This window comes from Hylobates moloch, unplaced genomic scaffold (genome assembly GCF_009828535.3).
Source record: "Hylobates moloch isolate HMO894 unplaced genomic scaffold, HMol_V3 SCAFFOLD_6, whole genome shotgun sequence".
In the NCBI taxonomy this organism is placed as follows: Eukaryota; Metazoa; Chordata; class Mammalia; order Primates; family Hylobatidae; genus Hylobates; species Hylobates moloch.
Window position 1 is genome coordinate 120,440,783 of NW_026652281.1, and position 27,552 is coordinate 120,468,334.

Consider the following 27,552-nt stretch of genomic DNA (forward strand, 5'->3'; position numbering starts at 1 on the left):
AGCACACTGAATAATTGCAACAAGTATTACATACTTTGTTTTTCATTTGTGGCATTTGTGGCTCCTCGTATGTCATTAGCCTTCTTCCTTTTCTGATTTAATCTCCTTTTCTGTCCCATGTTCCTTTGGTAAAGAGTGTTTCAATCTGCCCCACTGCTATGTGGAATCTTTCAGCTCATTTGAGAACCTGCATTTCCATTTTGGTTCTTACATCTTCTTACTAGAGCACACAGGGTTTTGTTTTGTTTGTGTTTTGTTTTAAGCTAACTTAGAAATAGTGGGGTTGAGATGAAAACATTCTTGGTATAGGGATCCCTTAACAAGATAAGAAGATACTTCATATCAAACTCCAAAGTGCTACAAAGGACATTTGTTACCGTTGAAAAAAAATTGTTTTCAGATCAGTATTTGTCAATTAAATTTTCTCTATCCTCTTGTTGAATTTTCAATACAAGACCTGGTTTTTAGACCCTATTCTGCCATTTGCTTACTTGAATGAGCCTGGGGTAGGCATTTGATTTTTCTCAGCCTTGTTTTTTAATCTGTAAAGGAAGGATAATGGTATCTACCCCACCTATCTCACAGGAAATAATGTAGGCCTTACATAGGATCATGTGTTCAAACGTTTTTAAACACTAAGCTTAATTTGGAAAACTTAGAGGGGCTTATGGAATTTTTGCACTATCACTTCACCACAACAAAAATGAAAATTATCATTGTCTCTTTTCACTTATTTCCCAGGGAATCAGTGCAATGGGCAGTCTGGAACTTTAGGCAGGGGAGTGATAATTCAGTAGTGCACCGGAAACAATTGTACCAGCTTACAAGCACTGACTGTTAAATTTTCAGAGATTTTGTAAGTTGGTTGTTAATCACAGTCATTATTAAAAACCAAATTATAAACTTACAATCAAATATTTTAACAACAAAAATAAATGCTGAAAACTTTACTGCCTAATTATTTTGCTCCATTTTACTATTATCTATGCTCTTAAAGTTATTTCTGTCTGTTTTGTATAAGAACATACCATACAATGGTGTGATGCAACATATCCCTTCCTAACGCTGCATTCAGAAATGTTATTTTGGTAGTTTGAAAGCAACCATGGTGGAGTACCTATACTATAGAAATTGGGAAACATGACAAACCAGAGCTTGATTTGTTTTGTTGATTGTCTAGACTGACACAGTAGAAGAAATTTTAATAATGAAGATTGAACTTAAAAGTGCCTTAGTTTGTGAACACAAAAACTTGAAGAAATATTTTTTCAGTACTTGAAAACTATTATCAGCAAAAGAAGTTACTGCTGTCATTAATGAACGAGTTTAGTTCCAACATCCATTTTTGTTGCTTCACTTTTATCTGGCTCATTAATGTAAAAATATCAACCAACATTCATGTTGGGACTTCAGTACCATGAATGACTTCTTTGCTGATTGAATATTAATCAGATATTTATTCGTGGTCTGATTTTGCCAAACGTGTTTGAATTTTAGCTGTAGGTTGGCTGTGGACACAAGTATTCTGCAAAAATCACTGAAACGGTTCTGTGAAAATCACGTGGCCATATAGAATTTACTATTTAAGAGTGTTATATCTTTTCTTGCTTTTTGTAAATTATGTGATATATATAAGTAAAAATTATAATAAGCACATAGATACTCTGTTCCCCTTAGGAGCTGTTAAACATTTACTAACACACTAATGGACATAATCTAATTTGCTATTTGAAAAGCTCGTTCTGCTTGCGATGTGGAGTATGAATTGTAGGGGCTAAGGGAGAAAGCAGGGAGAGCAGTAAGGAGACAGGCACATTGGCCCAAAGAAAGATGACGAAGTTTGTATTGGTTGCAATGGCAGGGGAGCTGGGGAGCTATGGTTGGACAGGAGAGGTATTTTGAAGGCCAAAGGTAAGCAAAGCAGTCATCCAGCAGCTCTATGAAAGAGATGGACTTCCAGGAACTTTTTATGCTAAGAGAAGACCTTCTGGTGAAGAGTAAGCAGGCCCAGTTGAATGGGATGAGTGCATAGAAAGCTGTGCCAGAGAAAAGGAGTCAGGGAGGGATGTAGTAGGAAACAGGAGATGTTGGCAGTTCTAGGATTTCAAGGTAAATATCTTTATAGCAGATGGAGAAAGGCTGGATTGTTAGTCAAATGTCGAATTGCCTCAAAGTGCAGGGGGGGAGGGGAAGCCCCAAATACCGGTAACATGTTGCAGCTGGAACTCACATACTAAGCTACTCATCTAGGAATTTCACTGATTTTTGCCCACATGGAGGGGTTATTTGTTCATCTCCATGCCTTGAACCTATCCCAATTTATAGTAGATTTTTTTTCTCGCATTTGGCAATTTTAATTATAAAACTCTCACACTGAATCACCCTGTGTTACACATATATTGCTGCCCTCTTTCATGCTTCTGACTTCTTCATTCCTAGTTTTTCTTTGCTATGCCATAAAGAAGGACCCTACCGAAAGCCACCCTATTGTCTTGCCTATTAGTTATCAGCAAACTTCTGGCAACTACAGTTTTCCCCACTTTCCCTGCTTCCTCCATTGTAACCTACAATCTATATTCCACATTACAGGTTTTTTGTTTGGGTTTTAACATTTTTCAAGAGAAGTTATTACATTTTATGGAGTTTAAAAAATAGTAAATGTACAGCTACCAATGACTAACACTTTGAGGAGTCAGTTTGGATATGTTGTTTACTTTGGTCTTCTGATGATTAGCTATTTTATGCATGGTTTCAATCAGTCAGGGAATGTTTATTAATATAAGAGACTTTCTTAATTAATATCCTCTCCTATTCATTCATTCCTTCAACAAAAGAGAATTCCTTCAACAAAATACAATTCCTTCAACAAAATAGCAACTATTCTATGTTAGGCCCCAGTATAAGGCTGCAGGGATATCAAAATGATACAATCTCTTCTCTGGAGGAAATGGAGACAGGTACGGTTACAAGTCATTATAGAACAATGCAGACTTACAGAAATGTGATAGATGCATAGGGCACTTCATAAGCTTCAAGAAGTCATCTGGTGTTTAAGGTTAGGGAAATGGGTGTGGATATGGAGATGGTGGTCAGGGAGGGTTTCCTAGAGGTTAGCAGGACTGACTTGAATTATGAAGGGTTTCCTTCAAGTTATTTGTTTTTTTTTTTTCTCTTGGAGATAATATTTCTAATGGAAGCTTGTAGACAACATTCATTAGGTCATTTTTTGGTGCATTTATAAGAAATCCAACTCTTAAAACAAAAAGAGTTTTTTGATTCACTGAAAAGTCCAGGGAAAGTTTAATTTCAGGAGTCATGACTGGATTCAGGGGCTCAAATGAAGTCAAAAGGGCTTAAATTTTATCCTTTAGCTCCATTTTCCTGGTTTTTTTTTTTTTTTTTCTGGAAAGATTATCTCCACCTCTCCACCTGGTGGCCTGTGGCACCTGGATTTAAAACATCCTGCCAGGTTAGTAATTTCAGTGGAGTTATTTTCCCATAATTTTAGTAGTTGTTCCTGGGAGGGGTTTCACTAGTCTAGTTGGTTCAAATGCTTATCCCTGGACCAATAACTATGACCAAGGGATGTCAGGAATGTGTACTATGATGGGCAAAGCCTAGCTCAAGTGCCCACCACTGACACCTAAGAATGGGGTACAAATGAAAGAGAGAGAAGAGGAGGTGCTTCTCCAAATAGTTGGAGATTTTAAATTTAAATAGGAGAAAAGGGATTTCTAGGCATGCAGAAAAAAACCCAGATGTCCATGACAATAGCTTTTTATCAAAATATTAACAGTGACATAAATGTCATATTTTACATTTTAAGAGAATTAGACATGACTTAAAATGTTTGTCAGCAATGGAAAGAACCCTGAAAATTAAGTATAATTGTTACAAGTTTTATTGGTTTCACTTCCTGCCTTTAATAGAATGTGGGTTTGTACTTTGAAATTTCAAATGTTACACAAATGAATTGATGATTGCTTTGCAGATATAGTATCTCCACTTAATTGGGCCTTTTTTGGGTGATGAAGTGATGTTTACAACTTTTAAGCTAGTTTTATCGCCTTCCACTGAAGGAGTTTGTCTCACTTGACTATGATTCCAACAATATGATTGGTATAGGCGGCTGCAGTGAGCCTCTGTCTGCTTATTTTGCTCCTTCTGTCTTGACAAGCTGAATGTCACGCAAATGTCTCAAGCCTCTGCACTGGGCAGGCAGGAAGCCAGAACCAGTAATAGAAGCAGTAGGCACTCTGTGAATACTTGCTGATTAATTTTAGCTCCATAGGCCTGATGGGTTTTCCATCCCTATAATTACCATCAGCAAATAGTTATTGAATGATGTCCAGCATATTTTTATTTCCCTTTTCTTGATCCTGATTTTCATTTTTTATTTTACCTCTCTGTGATTTTATCACGTGTTTCTGTTCATCAGACCAACAGAGCCTCCTGTGATTAGTTTATAATTACTCAATTTTATTTCTACCTATGAGGTATCTTTATCTGTCTGTCTAAATTTGTCTTTGTTATGACCCAGTTCAAGTTCTTTCTGGAACTAGGGAAAGGATGAAGTGTGAAAAAAAAGGAATTAAATAGTTTGGTTATTGAATGGCTATTTTGTGCTTGATGCTATATTAGTACATTTCCACATTTGCTTTACAAGTTAGTCTTTTTGATTAGAAGTAATGCTTAACAAGCCTACAAGTACTGACTGGGCTCACTTTATAGAGAAAATGGAGAGCAGTGAAGGGTGAGGAGGTTATGAGTTATGGATATGACAAATGGGGAAAGATCTTACAGAAGAGAGATTGGGGCCATCCAAGAAAAATCGTTATCTTTGTGTAGACAGCATTAGAAGGATGAAAAATAAGTTTAGATCTTACTTCTGTCTTTAAGAAAAAAACTTTAAAAGATGCTAGAAAATAACACGTACTTATTGTAAAAATCCAAACATACAGAAGGTAGAAATGTATAAAGGTAAAAACTTCCTCACACAATCCCATTTTGCAGATGTAACTATTTTTTTCTTTTTATATTTTGATGGCAGCAAAGATGTAATTATTTTTTAGTTTTTATGTATATTCCAGATCCCCCCCACCCCATTTTTCCCCTCTTTAAAAATTTTTATTATGTGAAATAGAAAGTAGAATTGTAACTATCAGCGGCTGGGAAGGGCAGGGGGAAGGGGAGGATGGGGAGAGATTAGTTAACGATTACAAAATTATAGCTAGATAAGAGGAATGAGTTCTGGTGTTCTGCAGTACCATAAGGTAAATGTGATTAACTATAATTTATTGTATATTTTCAAACCCTTTTTGTCTATACATGGATGCATGCATGCATATATGTTTCCAAAAACAAAAATGGGATTTTACTACATTTATTTTTCAGCCTTTATTCATCAAATGTTATTGTACACCTTTTCATCTTTTCAATATTTTCAGGTAATAGTAGCATAGTATACCATTGTTTTAACCTTTTCCTTACTGAAGTATATTTAAATTGTTTTCAATTTTTCACTATTGCAAGCCATGCTGCAATGAATATTTTTGTATCTAGATCTTTTCGCTATTATACAATTATTATAGAATTGAAATTTCTCAGGCAAATGTGATTTGCAACAATTATTAAGCACCCCAAAGTGCTACATTATTGGGCTGATTTTAAAAATGCTTGTCCACTACAGTTCATTTTCTACTTTCATCTTCCTTTAGACATTCTAGAAAAAATCAATTAGAGCAGGAGTCATCGGTGGCTATGCAGGACAGGCTACTACCTGGAGACCCCTCATGTTTTGCTATTGATACAGTTTTGCTGAATCCATCCGTATGTTAAATGCATTAACAATTTAAGCGGATTGGTTTACATATGAACTGGGAAGGGATTATTTAGGGATACCATAATGCTCGATGACTGCCTCCATCCTACCAGGGACCCTGATCTGCCCTGTTGTGGCCACATGGTAGATAGGTATTATTTTGCTTGCCAAGCATCCACTCTCCACATATGATACTAGGACCTAACATTTTCTTTGGAAAACTATCCTTTCCCTAACTTTGGTCCATGCGCTTATGGTGGATTAACCCATCTGTAACTCTGCATGGGCCAGGTCTGGTAATATCAGAGATAGGCACAGATGACACAGAGATAGGCACAGATGATGGGGACAGATAAGTCTTAATTCTTGGCTTTCTGGGACTACTTGGAAACTTGCCTTGTTTCTCAACAGGAATAGCTAAGCTGATATGATGCAAGCTTGGAGCAGCTGTGGTCTACCACTTAGAGACTCCATTGGATTGAGGTTTACAAAAAAAAAAAAGCAAAGAGATCTGGAAATAGATTCCCAATTATATAATTTGAATGTCTAGATCCTGAGGTTAGGGCTGCTCCTAGACTTGACTATTACACACTTCAATACATTATTCCCCCTCCTTCTCTTCCTCCTCCTTCCTCTTCAGCCAGCTGGAGTTAGCTAACACTTGCATTGGAAAGGATCCTGACATTAGAAGTAAAGGTCTAAAACATGGGGGGTGTTGCTCTTTCTGCAAGAGAGAGGGAAGTTAAGGTTACCAGACATGGAGGATGACCCCAAAAGAAAAGGGGAGCCCAGAAGAGAAGCCAGTTGAATGTCTAAAAATAAACTTTACCTGCTTCACAAGTTTGGCTCGAGTTTCCTTTTAATGATTAACTAGATGAAATGGTCAAACTCCTTCTTTATTTAAAATACACAAACATAAATAAGAATATCAGTCTTCAGTTAATTCACCTATTCTGGTTACATCTGCCTGAGGTTTCCATTTTTTTTATTAATATATAAATTGCTTTTCTATTTTAGGCTGTGTTTAAAAAGAGAGATAGAGAGAAACCTGGTAATCCTCTAAGAGAAATGTCTTACATAGTTTTTCTTTAGGGCCTAAATTATTATTCTACTTTCCATATTGATCCAGCCTTTTGTTTTATTGCTTTGTTTATAGTAGATTTGGTAATATATTAACAGTACCTATATATATGATCTAGTGTAATTATGTATTAAAATATTTTAATATCTTCGCATTTGTGATCTTGAAACTGAAACTTGATAGCTGAAGAAAAAGCTCCATTAAGATGAAAAATCAATCCCTTAGTGGAATTAAATCCACAATGCTTATATAAAACATTGCTTCTGTCTTATTTACATAAACTTTATACTTCTCTCTCTCATCAGTGGCAGGGGAATATGGAGTGGGATGTCATTAGTTGGATTCAATAGACAGTTATTTACTTATTAATAGCTCCAGCTCAATCTGGAGCTTGAAATAGACTTGAGACTCTACCTCCTAGTAGACACATGTCTTTAGCAAGTTACTTAACTCTTCTGAATGTTAGTTTCCTTATCTGAAAAGTAAGGTTAATAATATTATCTGCCTCACAAGGTTCTTGTACAGATTAAAAAAGATATTCTCTGTAAAGCATTTAGCATGGTCTCTGACATTTAATTAATGCATGGTAAAGTAACTGTTATTATTAGGCTTTCAGAAAGTGAGATAGCCCTGTAGGCACACCCCAAGCAGAAAGTACACGTGCCTACACACTACACTAACTTCCTTCAAACTAGGCCCCTTTTCTCCTTACATCATGGATTGTGAAGTGAGCACCTGTCCAATAAAAGAAAGATTCTGTAAAAGAAATCCAGGCACTGGCTGGAAATTTTCACTATATGATTTAACAGGCCTCTCCCAGCTTTTAGGTCCTATAATTCTATAAACCACACAAGTTTACATACCACTGTGGGACTTGATCCTTATGAAACCCAAGAGAACCATAGATTTTCCACATCCAGCTGAGCATGCTCAAATATAGACAGACATTTAAAAGCACAGACATTGATCACGTGCTCTTTAACCAGCAAAATACTACAGCCAAAAGAAACAAAAGCACAGAGAAATAAAATGATTTGTTTGAAGTCTCATTGATTTGCCAAGAAACCAGACTGAATGTACAAACTTTTCTAATTCCTAGTTGGGTTCTCCACACACTAAACATAGAGATATATAATCCTCAGATGTCAATATTTACCTTTTATGAGTTTATTGCCTGTCATGTGTTAACTCATAAAGCCATTTATTTACTTATATCAGTGCCATCAAAAACCCTTTAATTTCACGATCACAGTTTGTATAACATAGCAGACAAAGCACTGGGCTGGGGACAAGGGACTGGGTTTTGGTTTTGGCTTTGTCCCCCTTTCTTCCTGCCCTCAACTGCATGATTTGGGCAAGTTACTTTTCCCCTTTTGGACTGTTCGCCTTTCTCTGCTTAAGTATCTGGACTTTCCCTTCCCTTCTTTCTCAACCCACACAGAAGTAATTATGTTTCTTTCACTATCTCTAGCTGCAAAGTTTTTACTAGACAGTCCATATTTACTGGTCATCTGCTGAATGCCTCTGTGCAGGGAGCTGGAGATAGAGGTAAATAAGGTATGGCCCCTGCCCTCAGGGCTTTCCCAGTTAAGAGGGCACAGGGTGTGAAGGGAGCGCAGGTCAGAAGGTGAAGGCAGCGGTCAGGGAAGGCTCCTGGAGGAGGCAGAATGAGACTTAAAGGCTGAATGGTTGGTGCTTGGTGGCAGGCAGGTAGACATAAGCTCCAGCGATGACAAAGATTATGCTGAAAGGAAGAATAGTGTTAACAGAACTGGCTTGGACAAGGGCAGAACTAGAAAGAATCCAGACTTTGACACTCCAAGTTGTGTAACCTTGACCTAGTTACCTCTGTTTCCTCATCTACCAAGCAGGCATAACGATCGGGTTTCCTCTTAAGGCTGTTGTGACAATTCAATGAGATTACGTTTGCTAATTTTAGTGCAGTATCTGGCATTACTATAGGTCAAATATCCCTAATCCCAAATTCTGAAATCAGAAATGCTCCAAAATCCAAAACTTTTTGAGTGCTATCATGATGCTCAAAGGAAATGCTCATTGGAGCAGTTCAGATTTTGGATTTTTGGATCAGGGATGCTCTACCCGTATGTATTTTGCAAATATTTCAAAATCTGAAAACATCTTCCAAAACCCCTCCTGTCGGAAGCATTTTGGATAAGGGATATTCAATCTATATTATTACCGATTTATTTTCACCAACAACGTACTGTCATACCTGTCTTCTTGTCCCCTCTTTCTCTTCCAAGGACACAGGCGTATTCATATCCTGCTATCAAATATATTTTGTTTATAAATATTTTCAGTAACACACAAGAATTTGAAGCACTACGATAAAAGAAAAGCGGCATTCCATGCAATACTTTGGGGAGATCATAGACGTGCTATTAATTATAATGGTTTTCCTTAGACCACTAGTTTTCAACTGGGTGATTTTGGCCTTAGGGGATATTTGGAAATTCCTGGAGACATTTTTGGTTGTCACAGATGGAAAAGGAGAATCTTATTGGCATCTAGTGAGTAGAGGCCAGGGATCCTGCTAAACATCCTGCAATGCATAGCACAGCCCCCCACAACAAAGAATTACCCAGTCCAAAATGTCAGTAGTGCTGAGGCTGAGAAACCCTGCCCTAGGTATAACCCAGTCACTGCTTGTTTTCAACAATCATTGGGAAACATAGTAAAACCATGTTTCTTAAGATCCTAAATTCAGCTGCAAAAGTGTATCCTTTGGATATTTTACACATTTTAACATCTCCTTTGAAAACAAAGTCCTTCAGAGAACCTGGTGGAATCATTCAAACTTTTTTTGCTACAAAGATAATGGAAATTATTTTATTTTATCATTTTTCTCCTATATGTACAATTTAGGACAAATTCTTCTTTTTTTATGTGGTAATTTTAATGAAATTCACCAAAAAAGAGACTTGATTAACCCTAGTTTGGGAGTCTTTTCCAGAGTAGAGAAACTTGCGACAGCGTGGGCTTTTCTCCGCCATCACAGGGATACAAATGGCTAGCTACCCAGTGATGGCTCCTGTAGCCTCTGGAGGAGAGCGCTGTGTCACCTTTGAGTTCCCATAGACTTCCTAACACGGCTGCCAAAGTGGGGCCAACAACAGGGGGCTCAGAAGGGCTTGCATGTTTTTACTATCCTTCATCCCTTATTTTCTTTCTTCTAGAAGCAACATAGTGATTAAGAGTGTGGGCTCTGGGTTTGAATCTGGTTCTGCCACTTGTTAGTTACAGTGACCTTGATAAACTCCTTAACCTCTGTGTGCTTCAGATTCCTTCCCTGTAAAATGGGGGGAAAGAATAGTACCTACCTCACAAGATTGTTATGAGGACTAAGTGAGTTCTCATGGGTAGAGCACTTAAAACATAGCCTGGCACATGGGCATGGTGGCTCACACCTGTAATCCCAGCACTTTGGGAGGCTGAAGTGGGCAGGTCACTTGAGGTCTGGAGTTGAAGATCAGCCTGGCCAACATAGCGAAACCCCCATCTCTACTAAACGTAATTTCAGCCACTTGGGAGGCTGAGGCAGGAGAATCACTTGACCCCAGGAGACGGAAGTTGCAGTGAGCCAAGCTCGCACCACTGCACTCCAGCCTGGGTGACAGAGTGAGACTCTATCTCAAAAAAAGAAAAAAAAAAAAAAAAAAAAAAAAGGACATAGCCTGGCACATAATAAGCAGCAAATAAATGTGAGTTGTTTCTCTTACTTTTTATTCTTACTTGCTTTTATGGACACACTGAAGTAGGCTTTGGGTATGATATGGATTTGGTGGAAGTTACATGTCATTGCAGAGTATGGAACACAGTCACAGCCAGGGCCAGCTGGGGCCAAGGTAGGGAGTGGCTGCAGTGGTGTTCACGGCTTCATCAGGTCTGCCTCTGTTTTAGCCTAGCAGTATCTTGTGTTTTCCCTTCTCCATGATCTTTACTAATACCCAGTTTTCTCTTACTTTCCCTGGCTTTTCCTCCCAAGTATGACATCTCACCAAGCTCTCCCCATCTTTACCTTCCATAGAGTTCTATTTGGCTATTCCTTGAAGCATTGATTTTCATCTGAGTTGCCCATCAGATCATTTGGGAATTTGTTTAAAGTATAGATATCTGTGCCCTGCCCCCCAACGATCGTCCCAAGTATCTTGATTTTAGTGTTTATTTGAGAGACAGTATGGCATAGTATTTAAGAACATGACCAAAGAGCCAGGCTGCCTAGGCTACGTGTTACTTGTATGACCTTGAGAAAATTATTTAACTCTCTGTGTCTCACTGTTCTTATCTGTAAAATGGGGGTGCTATGTTCTGAATGTCTGTGCCCTTTCTGAATTCCTGTTGAAATCCTAACCACAAGGTGATAGCATTAGGAGGTGGAACCTTTGGGAGGTGATTTGGTCATGAGGGCAGAGCCCTCATGAATGGGATTAGTGCCCATATGAAAGAGGCCTCAGGGAACTTCTTTACCCCTTCCCACCATGTGAGGACACAGCAAGAAAATGGCTGCCCATTTATAAACCAAGAAGCAGGTCCTCACCAGATAACAGTTCTGTCAGTGCCTTGATCATGGACTTCCCAGTCACTAGAACTATGAGAAATAAATTTCCATTGTTTATAAGCCACCCAGTCTATGAGATTCTGTTATAGCATCCTGAACAAACTGAAAGTAAGAGTGCTTATCTCATAAGGTTGTAAGAATAAATGAGATGCCCCTTAAAACAGTGCCTGGAATGACTTTTGTCTTTCTTGTTCATTTTCCCTTCTCTCTTACTTTCTCACCTGCCCTTTCTTTCTTCATTACTTTCTTCTCTCCCTCCAACACATATATATTGTTTTATTCTAGTGGTTTCATACTTGCAGGCCTTAGATTTAGGTTTTTAATCCAATTTGATTTGATTTTTGTATATGGCAAGAGATGACATTGGTCTGGCCAAAGATTTTTTGAGTAAGACATCAAAAGCACAGTCAACCAATGCAAAAGTGGACAAACGAGATCACCTCAAGCTAAAAGGCTTCTGCACAGCAAAGGAAACCATCAACAAAGTGAAGAGACAACTCACAGAATGGAATAAAATATCTGGAAGCTACCTATCTGATAAGGGATTAATAAACACAATATATAAGGAGCTTAAACAACTCAATAGGAAAAAATAATTTGATTTAAAAATGGTCAAAAGATCTGAATAGATGACATACAAACAGCCAAAAATACTCAACATCCTTAATCATCAGAGAATTATAAGTCTAAACTACAATGAGATATCATCTCATCCCAGTGAAAATTGCTTTTATCAAAAAGACAGGGAATTACCGATGCTCTCAAAAATGTGGAGAAAGGGGAACCCTCATACACTGTTGGTGGGAATGCAAATTAGTACAGCCACTATGGAGAACAGTATGAAGTTTCCTAAAAACAACAACAAAATAGAGCTACCATATTATCCAGCAATCCCATTGCTGGATATGTACCCAAAAGAAAGAAAATCAGTATATCCAAGAGATATCTGCACTCCCATGTTTACTGCAGCACTATTCACAATAGCCAAGATACGGAATCAACCTAAGTGTCCACCAACAGATGAATAAAGAAAATGTTGTACATATACACAATGAAATGTTATTCAGTCATAAAAAAGAATGAAATTGTCTCTTTCATCAACATGGATGGAACTGGAGGACATTATGCAAGAGAAATAAGCCAGGCACAGAAACACAAATATCACATTTCTCGCTCCTATGTGGGAACTCAGAGAGAGAAAGAATAGAATGATGGTTACCAGGGTCTGGGAAGGGTAGTGGGGATGGGGGATAAAGAGAGGGTGTTTAATGGATACAAAAATGCAGTTAGATATGAGGAATAAGATCTAGTGTTCAGTAGCACAGCAGGGTGACTATAGTTAACAATAATTTATTGTATATTTCAAAATAACTAAGAGTGGAATTGCAATGCTTCTAACACAAATATATTACAAATGCTTGATGTGACAGATATCCCAGTTACCCTGATTTGATCATTATATGGTGTATGCTTGTATCAAAATATCACATGTACCCTATAAATATCTGTAACTCTTATGTATCCATAATAATTAAAAATAAAAATTTTTTTAAAAGAAAAAGAAAACCCTATATACTTATGATCTTCAGCATGGCTTTGGGACCCAGCAATGAATTAGATGTAATTCTAGTCTTATATGGCATTATAGTCTAATTAGTGGAAAATAGACACATAAACAAATAAGGATACGTATGTGTACAATGTATGAATGAGAGAGTTACTGATTTTCTTAGAAAAGAGAAGGGAAGAGATGAAAGGCTCCAAAGGGGAAATGAACATGGCATTGAGAGTTAGAATAGAGATGAAATCAATCCATTCCATGCAACAAACATTTTCTTTTCTTTTTTTTTATTATTCTTTTTTTTTATTATTATACTTTAGGTTTTAGGGTACATTGCACAATGTGCAGGTTTGTTACATATGTATCCATGTGCCATGTTGATTTCCTGCACCCATTAACTCATCATTTAGCATTAGGTATATCTCCTAATGCTGTCCCTCCCCCCTCCCCCAACCCCACAACAGTCCCCAGAGTGTGATGTTCCCCTTCCTGTGTCCATGAGTTCTCATTGTTCAATTCCCACCTATGAGTGAGAACATGCGGTGTTTGGTTTTTTGTCCTTGTGATAGTTTACTGAGAATGATGTTTTCCAGTTTCATCCATGTCCCTACAAAGGACACGAACTCATCATTTTTTATGGCTGCATAGTATTCCATGGTGTATATGTGCCACATTTTCTTAATCCAGTCTATCGTTGTTGGACATTTGGGTTGGTTCCAATTCTTTGCTATTGTGAATAGTGCCGCAATAAACATACGTGTGCATGTGTCTTTATAGCAGCATGATTTATAGTCCTTTGGGTATATACCCAGTAATGGGATGGCTGGGTCAAATGGTATTTCTAGTTCTAGATCCCTGAGGAATCGCCACACTGACTTCCACAATGGTTGAACTAGTTTACAGTCCCACCAACAGTGTAAAAGTGTTCCTATTTCTCCACATCCTCTCCAGCACCTGTTGTTTCCTGACTTTTTAATGATGGCCATTCTAACTGGTGTGAGATGGTATCTCATTGTGGTTTTGATTTGCATTTCTCTGATGGCCAGTGATGATGAGCATTTCTTCATGTGTTTTTTGGCTGCATAAATGTCTTCTTTTGAGAAGTGTCTGTTCATGTCCTTTGCCCACTTTTTGATGGGGTTGTTTGTTTTTTTCTTGTAAATTTGTTTGAGTTCATTGTAGATTCTGGATATTAGCCCCTTGTCAGATGAGTAGGTTGCAAAAATTTTCTCCCATTCTGTAGGTTGCCTGAACAAACATTTTCAAAAGCACCTACTACATACCAAGCACAGATCTCAGTGCATTTCTGAAATTGTCCTCCTTTAGAGAGTGGCAGCTTCATTTTTAACTTGATGTTTTAAAAAAATATTTAACTCAAAATAGCAAAACAATCTATAAAAAAAGGCAAAGTTCGAGGACTCACAAAACGTACTACTACTTACATACTACAAAGCTGCAGTAATCAAGAGAGTGTAGTACTGGCATAAGGATAGGCATTCAGATCAGTGGGGTAGAATTGAGAGTCCAGAAACCCATATACCTACAGTCAACTGATTTTTTACAAGAATACCAAGACTATTCAATGAGGAAAGAATCACCTATTCAACAAATGGCATTGGGACAACTGGATAGCTACATGCAAAAGAATATTTAAAAAATTAACTCAAAATGGATTAAAAACTTAAATGTAAAAGCTAAAATTATAAAACTTAGAAGAAAGCATGTATGTACATCAGAATCTCGGATTAGTCAATGGTTTGTTAGTTATGATACCAAAAGCACAAGAAAAAAATAGTCAAACTGGACTTCATCAAAATGAAACACTATTCTGTTTCAAAAGGTATTATGAAGAAAATAAAAAGACAACCCACAGAATGGTTGAAATGGTAGACAACACACAAATGGTAGAATTTGCAAGTCATATATCCCGTAAAGGTCTAGATCTAGAATATATAAAGAACTTTTATATTTCAACAATAAAAAGACAACCAATATTTTAAAAAAAGGCAAATGACCTGATAGTTCTCTGAAGAAGATGTGCAAGTAGCCAATAAGCACATAAAGATGCACAATATGATTATTCATTACAGAAATGCAAATTGAAAATACAGGAGATGTCACTTCATACCCACTAGGACAGTAATAATTGTTTTTTTAAAAAAGGAAAATAAATGTTGGTGAAGATGTGGAGAAAGTGGAACTCTCATACATTGCCAGCGAAATTATAAAATGGTTGAGACACTGTGGAAAACATATTGGCAGTTTTCTCAAAAAGGTAAACATAGAGTTACTATATGACCCAGCAATTCAACTCCTAGGAATTTACCCAGGAGAAATAACATGTCTACCCAAAAACTTGTACATGAATGTTCATAACAACATTATTCATAATAGCTAATAAGTGGCAATAGCCTAAATTATCAGCTCATGAGTGGATAAACAAATATGGTAGATTCATAGGACAAAATGTTATTCAGCCATAACAGGAAATGAAGTGTGGATCGATGCATGCTACAACATGGAGAAACCTTTAATACAGTATGTTAAGTGGAAGGTGCCAGACACAAAAGACTACATATCGTGTGATTCCATTTATATGGAATGTTCACGGTAGGCAAATCCATAGAGACAGAAAAATAATTAATTAGTGGTCACCAGGGGGCTAGGGAAAAGGGAATTGGGAGTGACTACTAATAGAACCAGAGTTTATTGTTGGTGTGATGGATATGCTTTGAAATTTGATAGCGGGGATGGTTGTACAAAATTAAGAACATACTCAAACTCACTGAATTGTACTTTTTAAAATGGTAAAGTTTATGTCATGTGAATTATATGTCAATAGTAATAATAAAAATTGTTAACCAACATATGCTTCCTATTTTCTTTGGAATGTTGATACATTGATACAAATCAGCTAAAATAATAAAGCACAAGAGTTATGCCATTAATATTTGTTTTATAAAAACACATGTTTTGCATTCTAGTCGGAAAGTTAAAGTTTATTCAGATTATGATCAGGAGTAGGCAGAGGCCAAGGGAAGGCCAAGTTTAAAGGACTTAGTTATCAAGACTCCTTTGACTAATTTTTAAACTCCCACACGATAATTCATCTGCTCAGCAAAGCATCGCTTTGAAAAAACAATTTTTATTAAAACGTTACGGTACAAAAATTAGTGGGTCAAATCCTGTCTCATAGGTACAAATTAGTCATTTTGAAATATGTCTGAATTCTTGTGATGCACGGAACAGCTGTTTGGCTGATGCTGACCTGAGTCTCTGATGTGCTACTGCAGCCTTTTAGTGTGTCTCCTGGTGAAGAGTCTACCAACAGTATCTGCTCCCTTTTTCTTAAATGTGCTTTTACGAAGTTTATCCCTTGGGAGGACCACCCATGTGAGTGGATGTCAGATTTGCTCATATTGTAAGTCCATAAATCATACAGACTTAACCTTGTTTATTAAAGCAGGTCTTTTTCTTCATTTCTGTTCCTTTTGAAGAGTTCAAAAGCTAAAACACTAGCCCCAGTGAACTCCTCATCACATCTTAGCAAGCCTAATATTTCTAATTCTAGAGGAAGAACCCCGGTCTGCACTATAAGAAAGAAGTTAGCATTTTCATTATTTTGTGTGACAAACTGTGTTCTTACTGACCATTTCACTCCAGATATAGCTTAGTAATTTTTTTTTTCATTGAGATTTCAGGAAACGACAGCATAGTTTTTTGATAGTGAAGATATAAATAAAGATTCTGAAGCAGTCTGTGGTCTTAGTATGTGGGAATGATTAGTCATATTGGGGACTGCTCTGATAGTAGGGTGGGCTGGGGGAATTACCCTCAGAGGTTAATTATGAAATTCATATAAAATGGATGAAAAGTCATCTTAATGGATAGAATGACAAATAAGGCAAGAAAAAGAGGGGAAAGCTAGTTGGCAAAACAAACCTCAGCAGTGCCTCTTCCAGCACCATCTAGGAAATTATAGGATTTGGGAATTCCTATCTAGTGGGAAGGCCACAGCCAGTGTTGTAAGCGAACATGGAGGACCTTCTAGCAATACTATTCTTCTGCAAGATGGCTGCATCAGGCCCCATTAACCTGATAACATTAAAATCAGATTTGCCTGCCTTCTTTTCCCGCATGGATTCAATGTCCACTAGCAACCTTCTGAACATGTCTCCTATGAGACACTATGTTGTAGTGGTTAGGTATCCACACTCTGGTTTACATTGTGTGGCTTCAACTCTCATCTCTACCACTCACTAGCATTGTGATCTTACAAGTTTATAACCTCTGACTTTATCTATAAGAGGGTTGTAACCACAATTCCTACCGATAGACTTGTGAGGTCATCAGGGAAAATGCTCGACACTGTGCCTGGCACAATGTTATTGTTAATAAATGCTAACCATTATGGTCATTGTTATTCTAATATAAGTATGTCTATGAAAATAGAATGGGCTTCTCACATGTGGCAATTATATTTTTCATTAAAAATTACTAAAATGGGCTTTTTGACTTAATATGTTAGTCACCTGAACTTAGTGTAAGTCTTACAGGACTTATAGGAAAAGAGGGAAGGTGGGCTGACAGATTCAGGTTTCTGATCCTGCCAAGCCAAGGTCATGGCAAATCCACCAAGGCCACAAAAATGCCATCTTGTGAAGCCCCTTGGGGTCTGCCTCCTGGTCTTTCCCTGAAAATGACATCTCATTCAGGAGCTTGCTTTCAATTTCCTTAAGAGGAGATTCTATGGAGGAAGTAACAAAATGGGATCAATGGTTCACATGGTGAGTGAATGCTGAAATACTGATCTGCTGAGGACTGAGCTTCTTCTGTAATTCAGGTCATACCCTTTTCTAAAACCCTTCAAAGGCTTCCCTTCTGCTTTTAGGATAAAATCCAAACTTTGTGCTAGAGTTCCACAAGGTCTTTTCTCCCTGACTCCTTCTGCCTTTCCAACCACATTCTACAATTCTCTCTTGCCTTACCATGCTCTAGTTCAGGGGCTGGCAAACTATAGGAAAGTTTGGTAATGTTTTATTGGAACACAGCACATCCCTTTGTTTAAGTATTGCCTATGGCTGCTTTCACACTGCAATGGCAGGCTTGGGTGGTTGAGAGAGACACCATATGGCCCTACTGTAATTGTATGGTAACATTTAACTATACAGGACTTGGGAAGTTAGGTTTAGCTGTGAGTCCAAAGAAAAGGAAATGATTTTGTTCATCAGCCAACAATTTTTGCTATAAAAGCAAAGTGATGTGAGTGGGGGCCCTAAAAATCCCCACTGTTTTCACCGTTCTGACTACCACCCACTCCCCATCAAAAGTCCCTGGGGCACACCCTGCAGACCTTATTATTTTGGGGCACACACTTTGAAAAGGGCTGACTTTACTAATTTGACTTGGTGTTTTGATTACAGTTACTTTCATATTTTGATTAAAGTTATAACTGCATGATAGAGACATACTCTTATCACCAGTGCTTTAAGAACACGCTGATAACTTCTAAACCATTTCACATTGAGTCTAAATTCACTGCTTAATAATAAGTAACAATGATAATAATAGTAACAGATGTGTACTACTCACATATAGCACCATCTTATGTCATCCTCACTTATGGTAAGTGCTTTTGTTATTCATTTTATAGATGAGGAAACTAAGGAGAAGAGAAGTTAAGTAACTTGCCCAGGTTACACAACAGGAAGTAATGAATAATGGATCCAAGATTTAAAGCCAGTAGTCTGACCACTGAGCACCAATTAATTAATTTTAGCTACAAAATCTCACCATATGGTTAAATGAATACCTCAGTCTTGTGTAGTAGTTTAGTTACAAATTGGCGAGAATCCTCATTTTCCATATTAGAAACCAAGGCATGAAAATGTTAAGAGATTTGGCAAGGTTATATAGCCATTTTTCAGGCAAAAGAATATTAGGAACTTGGTCTTTGGGTTCTCCCGCTCACAAACAAAATCTAAACTTGAACTGTGTGCAACTCTCTCTGCTATGGCAGTTGTGCATCTAGAACCTGGTGGGCACTAAATAAGAATAAACTATCTGGATGGCATTTTAGCTACACATATCCAAAATAAAAAGAGCCAAATATTTATAAAGAAAATGAGGGGCAATGTAACAATAATAAAAATTGGAAACAACCTTAATATTAACTAGTAGAAGAATAGTTAAATTAATTATATTGCATCCGTAAGATGAAATGCTGCCATCAAAAATCATAGTTTTTGGCCTGGTGCGGTGGCTTATGCCTGTAATCCCAGCGCTTCGGGAGGCCAAGGTGGGCAGATCACCTGAGGTCAGGAATTTGAGACCAGCCTGGCCAACATGGTGAAACCCCATCTCTACTAAAAATACAAAAATATTAGACAGGCATGGTGGCGGGTGCCTGTAATCCCAGTTACTCAGGAGGCTGAGGCAGGAGAATTGCTTGAGCCTGGGAGGTGGAGGTTGCAGTAAGCCAAGATTGCACCACTGTACTCCAGCCTGGGTGAGAGAGTGAGACTCCATCTCCAAAAAGAAAAAAAAAAAAAAAAGAAAAAGAAAAAGAAAAAAAATCATGATTTTCTAATAATATGGGGGAATGCTCACAATAAAATAATAAGCATATATGTTTGTGTATATATAAAAATTCATATATACACATACATATTAACTTTATTTTAAAATATCTTTATGAATTTCATGCTTTTATATTATATTATGTTTTCCAAACTCCCTTAATGTGTACTGAATAACTTCACAAGATTTGTATTAAAATATTTACCGTGGATATCTCTGGATGTGAGACGATGGTAGATTTTCTTCTACATATTTTTCTGTACTTTTTTACTTTCTCCAGTGAAGATATATTACTTTTATGAGTGGGAAAGTTTCACAGTACATGTTGTTATATAGACTGAATGTTTGTGTCTCCCCAAAATTCATACGTTGAAATCCTAACCCCAAATATGATGGTATTAGGAGGTAGGGCCTTTGTAAGTAATTAGGTCGTGAAGGTGGAGCCCTGTGAACGGGATTAGTGCCCTTATAAAAGAGTCTCGGAGGAGCTCTCTCACCCCTTCAGCCTCTTGAGGACACAGTGAGAAGGCAGCTGGCTATGAACTAGGATGCAGGCCTTCACCAGACACTGGATTTGTCAGTGCCTTCATCTTGGACTTCTCAGCCTCCAGAACTGTGAGAAATAAATGTTTGTTGTTTAAGCCACCAAATCTATGGTATTTTTACTGTAGCAGCCTCAGCACACTAAGATACATGTTATTTTAAGGAAAGATGCTAATACCCTGCCCTTCACAGGCTGCCTCCTCAGCAAGTTCCCACCGTGTTTAGGGGTGTTGAGCCTTCACTGCAACCACTAAAAACACAGCCCCACATTATAAGTAATTCTACTTAGGAACTTCCAGTTGACCATCAGTACCAAATAAACATATCTTGAATTCAGTCATCTATATAAATGTTGTTTATGTAGAGATGTGGGAGGAGAGAGGAGAAGGTTATGATCTCTTTGTGGTTTCATGGGATGTACTGTTTGGTCCCTTTCTGGGGCCACAGGGGTACAGGTTCAGACATGGTTTAGGATACCAGGGTTCCAGGACTGGGTAAGAAATGTGGCTCAGGAGCTTCTGGGGAGAGAGATGGACCACGCCCTTCCCCAGTGCATTCATTTTTCAACAGGGCTTAGGAACTTTCAGAGAAAAGACTGAAATCCTGCCCACCAATGCACTGCAAACCTATGTCTGAGAAAGTAGGGTGTTCCCAGATGGAGAACAGATTATAGAGAAGAACAAGTGCTTCCACTGAAGAACTAAACTGGCACTACAATTCCAATAAGAAAAGTTGGTGTTATGTATGTTCTCACTCATAAGTGGGAATTGAACAATGAGAACACATGGACACAGGGAGGAGAACATCACACACCTGGGCCTGTCAGGGGCTGGGGGGTAAGGGGAGGGAGAGCATCAGGACAAATACCTAATGCATGCGGGGCTTAAAACCTAGGTGATGGGTTGATAGGTGCAGCAAACCACCATGGCACATGCATACCTGTGTAACAAACTGGCACGTTCTGCACATGTATCCCAGAACTTAAAGTAAAATAAAATAAAATAAAAAAAGAAAAGTTGGTGTTAGCAGAGAGTGGGGGTTACAGGTAGTTTCCCAGCTGACATCAAAACTTGCCTGTACCCAGCCACCCTAGGGGCACTTTTGCAGCCTTGGAGAAAGGTGCAGTGGGTGGGATTTGGAAGAATAATAACTCTGTAAAAGGTAGTAACACTGTGGTTTAAACAGCTTTGCAGTGGGGCCCCTGGATGAGTGGACTACAACAATTACTACAGCAATTACATCCTCTGACTTTGAATGACATTTATATGGGTTTGGGAACAGAGATGACTCTCCCTGAGGGGGTGGTGGTAGCTGCAAAGCTGACAGGAGCGGAGTTTCAACCTTGGTGGGGGTGGAGGAGCAGAATATGTGTACAACTATCAGGGTTGGGGGTAAAAACTGCCTTGCTTGGCTCAGCATGTCTCCAGTGAGGAAGCCCTGTCATGAGCCACTAGAATACCTGGGACTGGGCGCATCTACAGTGCCTGCCTAGCTGAACGTAGCACCAGGTGTGTTCATCTCACTTTGCTGAGCGGGTGGTGACACTGGACCAGTGATCTGAATTGCTGAATTATACATTTAAAATATGTAATGCGCTAGGTAAAAAGTGCTATAAAGAAATAAGGTCATAACAAGGTAGTAAGGCATCTAGCATATATTCCAAATTCATAAACATTGGTCCTGCAGGATTTCCAGGTGATGGTGACAGTGGTGGCAACGGGGATGGGGACAGATTTCTAGTCCTGAAGAGCATCTTTGTGGAAACATCAGAGCCTGGGTCCATGGATTCCTGCCATAGTGGGGACACAACTGAACTATTTCTGGCTGCACGTCAGCACCCTTAGGCATTTCCAGAAATATTTAGGGGAAAGACACTCTTTAAAAGGCTGAGGTAAAGCAGGGACACTCACAATTGGTGAAGTGTGAGATGCTCGGGATGAGTTTGTTTAAACACAGTAAGCCAAAGGGGCTATTAAAGCGTACGGTTCCCCATGAATTCAATGTTTTTCTTTAAGCAACTCAACTTCTGTGGCTACTTGTTATAACTATTTCAAGGAGCTGCCCTTGGAAGCCTTCGTTTTTACGAGGTGTAAGAAAAACCATGACTCAGGTAAATCTGTCAACATTTTCCCATAGAAAGTTTGTCTTTAGAGGCTCCTGCCGCCGAGATCCTCTCCATCTGTCCACAGCCTACTGAGTAACCCACTGACTATTGCATTCTCTGCCCCACGTTCATTCTTTCCTTTTTCCTATTCAAACTTCAACTAGCTCTAATGGCAGAAAAGTGATCTGATATATAATGTCACCTAAAAGGACAAATGACTGACAGTAGCTCGATTTAGTTTCCATTTTAAAGGAGGATGTTTGGAGTCCACAATGCCTTAATGGAAAGGAATTGGGCTAATTGTGTAATTCTTTCAACAAGGCAGGCCATTGGTGGGAGGCTTTTGGGCAGGGGAGCTTCCTGGAATCTGTTAATGATATACCCCAAAGGCAACTCAACTGACTCATGAAGTTAACTCTGATGGTGCTGATGATGTTACTAAGAAGCCCTAAGCCTGTGCTGCCTAAAGTTCATCCCTCATTAACAGCAAGGATACTGAGGACTGGAGATCACTACTCATTTGCCCAAGTGTCTCAGCTACTAGCTGATGGAACCAGCGCTAAATATATATACATATTTAATTTCATCTTGTGCAGGCAAATAAAGGCAGAGTGTCCAAGACAAGGTTGTTTACTTTGGCTGTTATTGGCACCTTGGAATAATATTAAGCTGTAAGGGGCTTAAAGATCAGCTAAATTACCTGATCTGTAAGCCTCTGTCTTTTTCTCATCCTCCATATCCAATCCTCCAGCAAATCCTGCAGGCTTCACATTCAAAATAAACACTTTCCACCATTCCACTGCTCCCCTCCATCTGAGGCCTCACCTCTCTCATGTAGATGGCTGTGGCAGCTTCCTGACTGCTCTCCTTCCTTCCACACTTGCCCATCTACAGTTAATTCTTCTTACACCAGCCAGAGGGATCCTGCTAAAACCTAAGGCAGGTCAGGGCAGCCCTTTGCTTGGAACCTTCAGCAGTTCCTCCCTGCACGCAGAGTCAAAGCCCAGTCTGCACCTGGGCCCTGGCTGCCTTGATGGCCTCAGCTCCAGTTCTCTTTGCTCCAGTCAGATTGTCTTTCCTGTTACTCAAACTTGCCACACACCTTCCTACCTCAGGGCCTTTCTACTGGCTATTTCCCCCCTGCCCCTTGAGTCTTCCAGATATTCACATAACTGGCCTCTTTACTTTATTCAGACCCCTGGTCAAATGTCACCTCCTCAGAGAAGCCCCTCCACCACTATCACTCTCTAGCCCCTCATTGTGTTTTAGCTCTCCTTAAAGCACTTTTTACCTAACACATTATATATATTTTAAAACGCATTGTCTCGTTCTCCTTTCTAGATGGAAGCTGCGTGTCAGTTTTGTTTTATTCCCTGCTGTATCTTCATTGCCTACAATAGCACTTGGCACATACTTGCTGAATAAATGAAACTGAGAAACTCAGAGCAACCTATTTCTTTTTAGATAAAGCCCACAAAAATGTTTTCTTCCTGTTCAGTTTAAACTATTCAGCACACAACATCAGCCTTGTGATTGTCTTTTTTTCTGATGCTCTGACCTCTGAATGACCTTTAACAAGTAACTTTGTTAGAACTCACTTTACCCAGCTATAGAATGGGAATAAAAATATAACCTACCTTCCTTCTTAGACACTTTAATGAAGCAAAGTCTTCTTTGTTCTTTGAGGAAAGGAGCCAGGCAGATGAAAATTCCTGTTATTAAGGTACAACTAAAGCCTCAGGAGGGTAGGAGCTGCGTTTTGTTCCTCCCCATTCTCGCACAGAGAAGGCACTCATTAAGTGCTTATCGAAGTTAATATCTGTGGCACACAAACTGTACCTGCCTCTGCAGCAGTCGTCACAGAAGCTGGCCCCTTTCCTGGGCTAACTGCTCTGAGAGCACCAGAATGAAATCTGACTTAGATATGACGCAGATTCCTTTTTCCAGAAGAAGCCAACTACACAACTCTTGATGAACAAATAGCTAACAATGATGAGCACAAACCAGAGAAGTTCAGAAGTGAAAAAAATTTCAGATCAGAAGATCCTGTCTCTTGGGTATAACTTTTTTTTCGGAGAGACCCTGACTAATATAGCGACTCTCCTAATTATGGTGAATTTTCTAGTTCAGCTCAGAGCCACTGATTCAGCAGATATTCCCCCAGGCAGATCCTGATGGAAACCAACATGTGAGGTCTGATGCTGGGAATTTTATCATGCTCAACCAGGATTTGAAAACTAAATGAACGCGTGTATATTCACACTAAGCAATTTTCCTCCCTGCCTTCACCACCTTCCCTTTTTTCTTCTCTTATCCCCTTTCTGACTCTGTTTCTATTCCTTCCCCACTCATGCCCCAGTGCTTCTGTTGGACACATGCGCATTTTACAGTCCCGCAGGGCTTGAAAGATTTCTGACCTTCCAAGGTCCAGTGATTTGGTATCAGAAGATCTAAGTTTTCTCCTTCTCTCTGCCATTTAAAGAAGCGTGTTGCAATTTCCCCAGCAGAAGTGAAAGTGATTCGCCTCTACTCAAATGTCTGCATAGGCACAAGAGTGAGGGCGAGAGGGAGCAAGAGAAGAGGAAGAGATACCTTTTGAATGGGGTGAAAGCAAACCCTTACATAACCTGACCACACAATAGGAGGAAATGAAAACTTGGGCTCAAGGGCAATTTTGTCACTGGTTATAAGTCTGTGTCATCAAGCAGGTGCCAGAAAAACAAATTTTGTTTTGATTTTAGACATTCATTTTAACAACTGGATTTTCCTAATTTCTCATTCCCAAGTAGGATCTATGCAAGAATGCACAATTTATAGTTAATTTGGAGATGAATAAAATATTAACATACCTTTTGTTCCCCCTAAAACATAATACCTAAATTAGTGTGATGCCTTGGTTACCGTCCTAGATATGTATTTGGATTGTAAATGAGCTCAGTTTTAAGCACATTTGTAAAACAGTGGAACAAGTGAGATTTGTATTACATGGCCAAATTGATATTAATGATGGTGGCCTCGAGAACGGATTCCGTCCCAAGACATCTGATCTGCAGACAGTTGAGCACTCACAGCAGTTTTGACTTTATTGACTTCACTGGCCTCAGTCAGAAGGTTTTCATCTAGTGCATTCAGTTACCCTGATTTCTAATTACAATAGAATCTTTCAAATAGATTTGTTTCCAGAGAGCTTGTTTGAGACAGATTAAATGGCAGAAGTTGCAAAGGATGTCATTGTTTTACATAAAAGATCTGTGGAAATTAGGCCTAGAAACTAGTTGCCTTTTTATTTTAAAAGGTGCTATATACAAAATAACAGTCAGGGTCAAATAGTTACCACTATGGCAACAATCATTTATGGTACATTTGCAATTGTTCTAAAAAGTTAATATGGAAAAGTTACCAGAATTAAGTGGTGATGTTTTACTTAAGAAGTAGAAAAGATTTACAATTCATTAAGGATGTAAAAAGAAATGGACTCTAAGAAACTTGTTACTGTAGTTATTGAAAGAATATTGCCAAAGTCTTTATCCATATTAAGTGGCTCCATAGAACGTAGTTCCTTTAGATTTTAGTGTTCGCTTCTACAAAACTGCTGGTTTGTTTTAATCTTTTGGAAGCCATAGTTTTTTTTTTTTTTTTTTTTTTTAGTACCAGTGATCATATTTTCCTTTGTGCTTTTGTTGGTAGGAAGCTCAGAGCCCAATTTACAATCTCTAGTGACTCCTATTGAACTTTATATTTGCACTTCTTTTAATTTCTTTTTTTTTAGGGTGGGAGTAGGGATTTATTAATTTTTCCCTGGATTTATTTGCTTCACAATATTTCTCTTCACCTTGATTCAACTGTTTCTTTTCTCGTTTTCTATGATATATGTTCTTAAAAGCTGGCATGAAGGGAAATGGAGCATATCTGGTCTCAAAGTGATAAACTTAACACATCCAAAATCATCACCCTAGTGTGACTATTTATCCCATCTTCCTATCGTTTTAGAACAATGCATTTAGAATGCTGTCCTCCTTCTTGAAGTTTTAAAAATCATTTAATTCTTCTCTGAATAAGTGTACACTATACTTAGGTTTACATCTTAATCTTTTATATTTTGTTTGTTTTTATCCTTTGCTTCAAAAGAAATTGATGTGCACTGTGACCTTAGTTTCTATTAGTCATCAACTTGGGGACTAACACGACTGCCTCACTGTCAGTGAGTATCTTTTTCTGATAGTTCCAGGAGGGGTGATTAATCTCATCCGATTCATCATGTTCTTTTACTCTGTCTGCCCAGTGACTATGGCCTTGCATTTATTTCTTTACCATCTAATTCAACTTAATTATTTATTATTTGACCATTTTACATTCTCTCTCTTTCTTCCTGTCTCTTGCACAGAACTCGCCATTCCTTCTCCTTTTCCCTTCAGCCTCCTTTGCTGTTTCCTCATCTCCCCTACATCATAATGCTGGAGTGCTTCAGGGCTCAGTCCTTGGGTCTCTTCTCTTACCTGCAAATACTCTTACCTTGGTTGGTTTGTTTAACCAAATGGCTTTAAGTCGAATTTCTACACTGAAGACTGAAATTTATGTCAGCAACTTGCATGTCTCTTCTGAACTCCAGACTCACATATGCAAGAGCCTACTCATCATGCCCAGGTGGATATTTAGTAGGAATCTCAAACTTATTCAAAACTGAACTTCTGGTCTCTACTCATAACAAACAACTGTGCTCTTCCTGCAGGCTTCTCCTATTCACTTTAGAGAAATTCCAACTCTATCCTTTCAATTGCTTAGGCCTTCGAAAGTCTTGGAATCATCCTGAGTCCTCATGTTCTCGCACACCTCACATCCAGGCCATTGATCCAATCCTGTGATTTCTAGCTGCCAGATATATCCAGCTCTATCCTATATTTGCTTGGCTTCTAGCAGCATGACCCCAGTCACTGCCATCTCTTGCCTGAGTTAGCAACAGCCTCTTTTAGTCCTGGCCCTATTCCTACCCTTGCCCTGGAATGTGCTCTTCTCCACCCAGCAGCCAACGGGGTCATGTGAAAATGCATCCTCAGTAGAAAAGAAAAGCCTTTTCACCTCACTCACACTTAAAGCCACAGTCCTTACAACGATCTTCCCATCCCTACAAGATCTGGACCCCAACCTCTCCGAGCCTCTTCCTCACTCATCATGCTACAGCCACTGTCCTCTCCCTGGCCTCTCCCAGCCACATGCCTCTCCCCAGGCAGGGTCACTCTGTTTGCACACATCCCTCAGCTGCCCTCACTCCTTATCTCTTTCAGGT

General features: G+C 38.7%; 1 protein-coding gene across 3 annotated transcripts in view; it reads right to left on the reverse strand.

The window, feature by feature from the left end:
• Positions 1–27,552, reverse strand: part of NR3C1 (nuclear receptor subfamily 3 group C member 1) — a 468,091-nt gene that overhangs the window by 136,349 nt on the left and 304,190 nt on the right. Inside the window, exon 1 of one of the 3 annotated variants that reach the window (XM_058439966.1) lies at positions 23,906–24,897. The exons of 1 other annotated variant lie outside the window; for it this stretch is intronic. The gene's annotated coding sequence lies outside the window, so the exon portion shown is untranslated. Of the gene's footprint in view, positions 1–23,905; positions 24,898–27,552 lie in introns of those variants that run through there. One more of the 3 variants, XM_058439964.1, reaches the window with a different exon arrangement.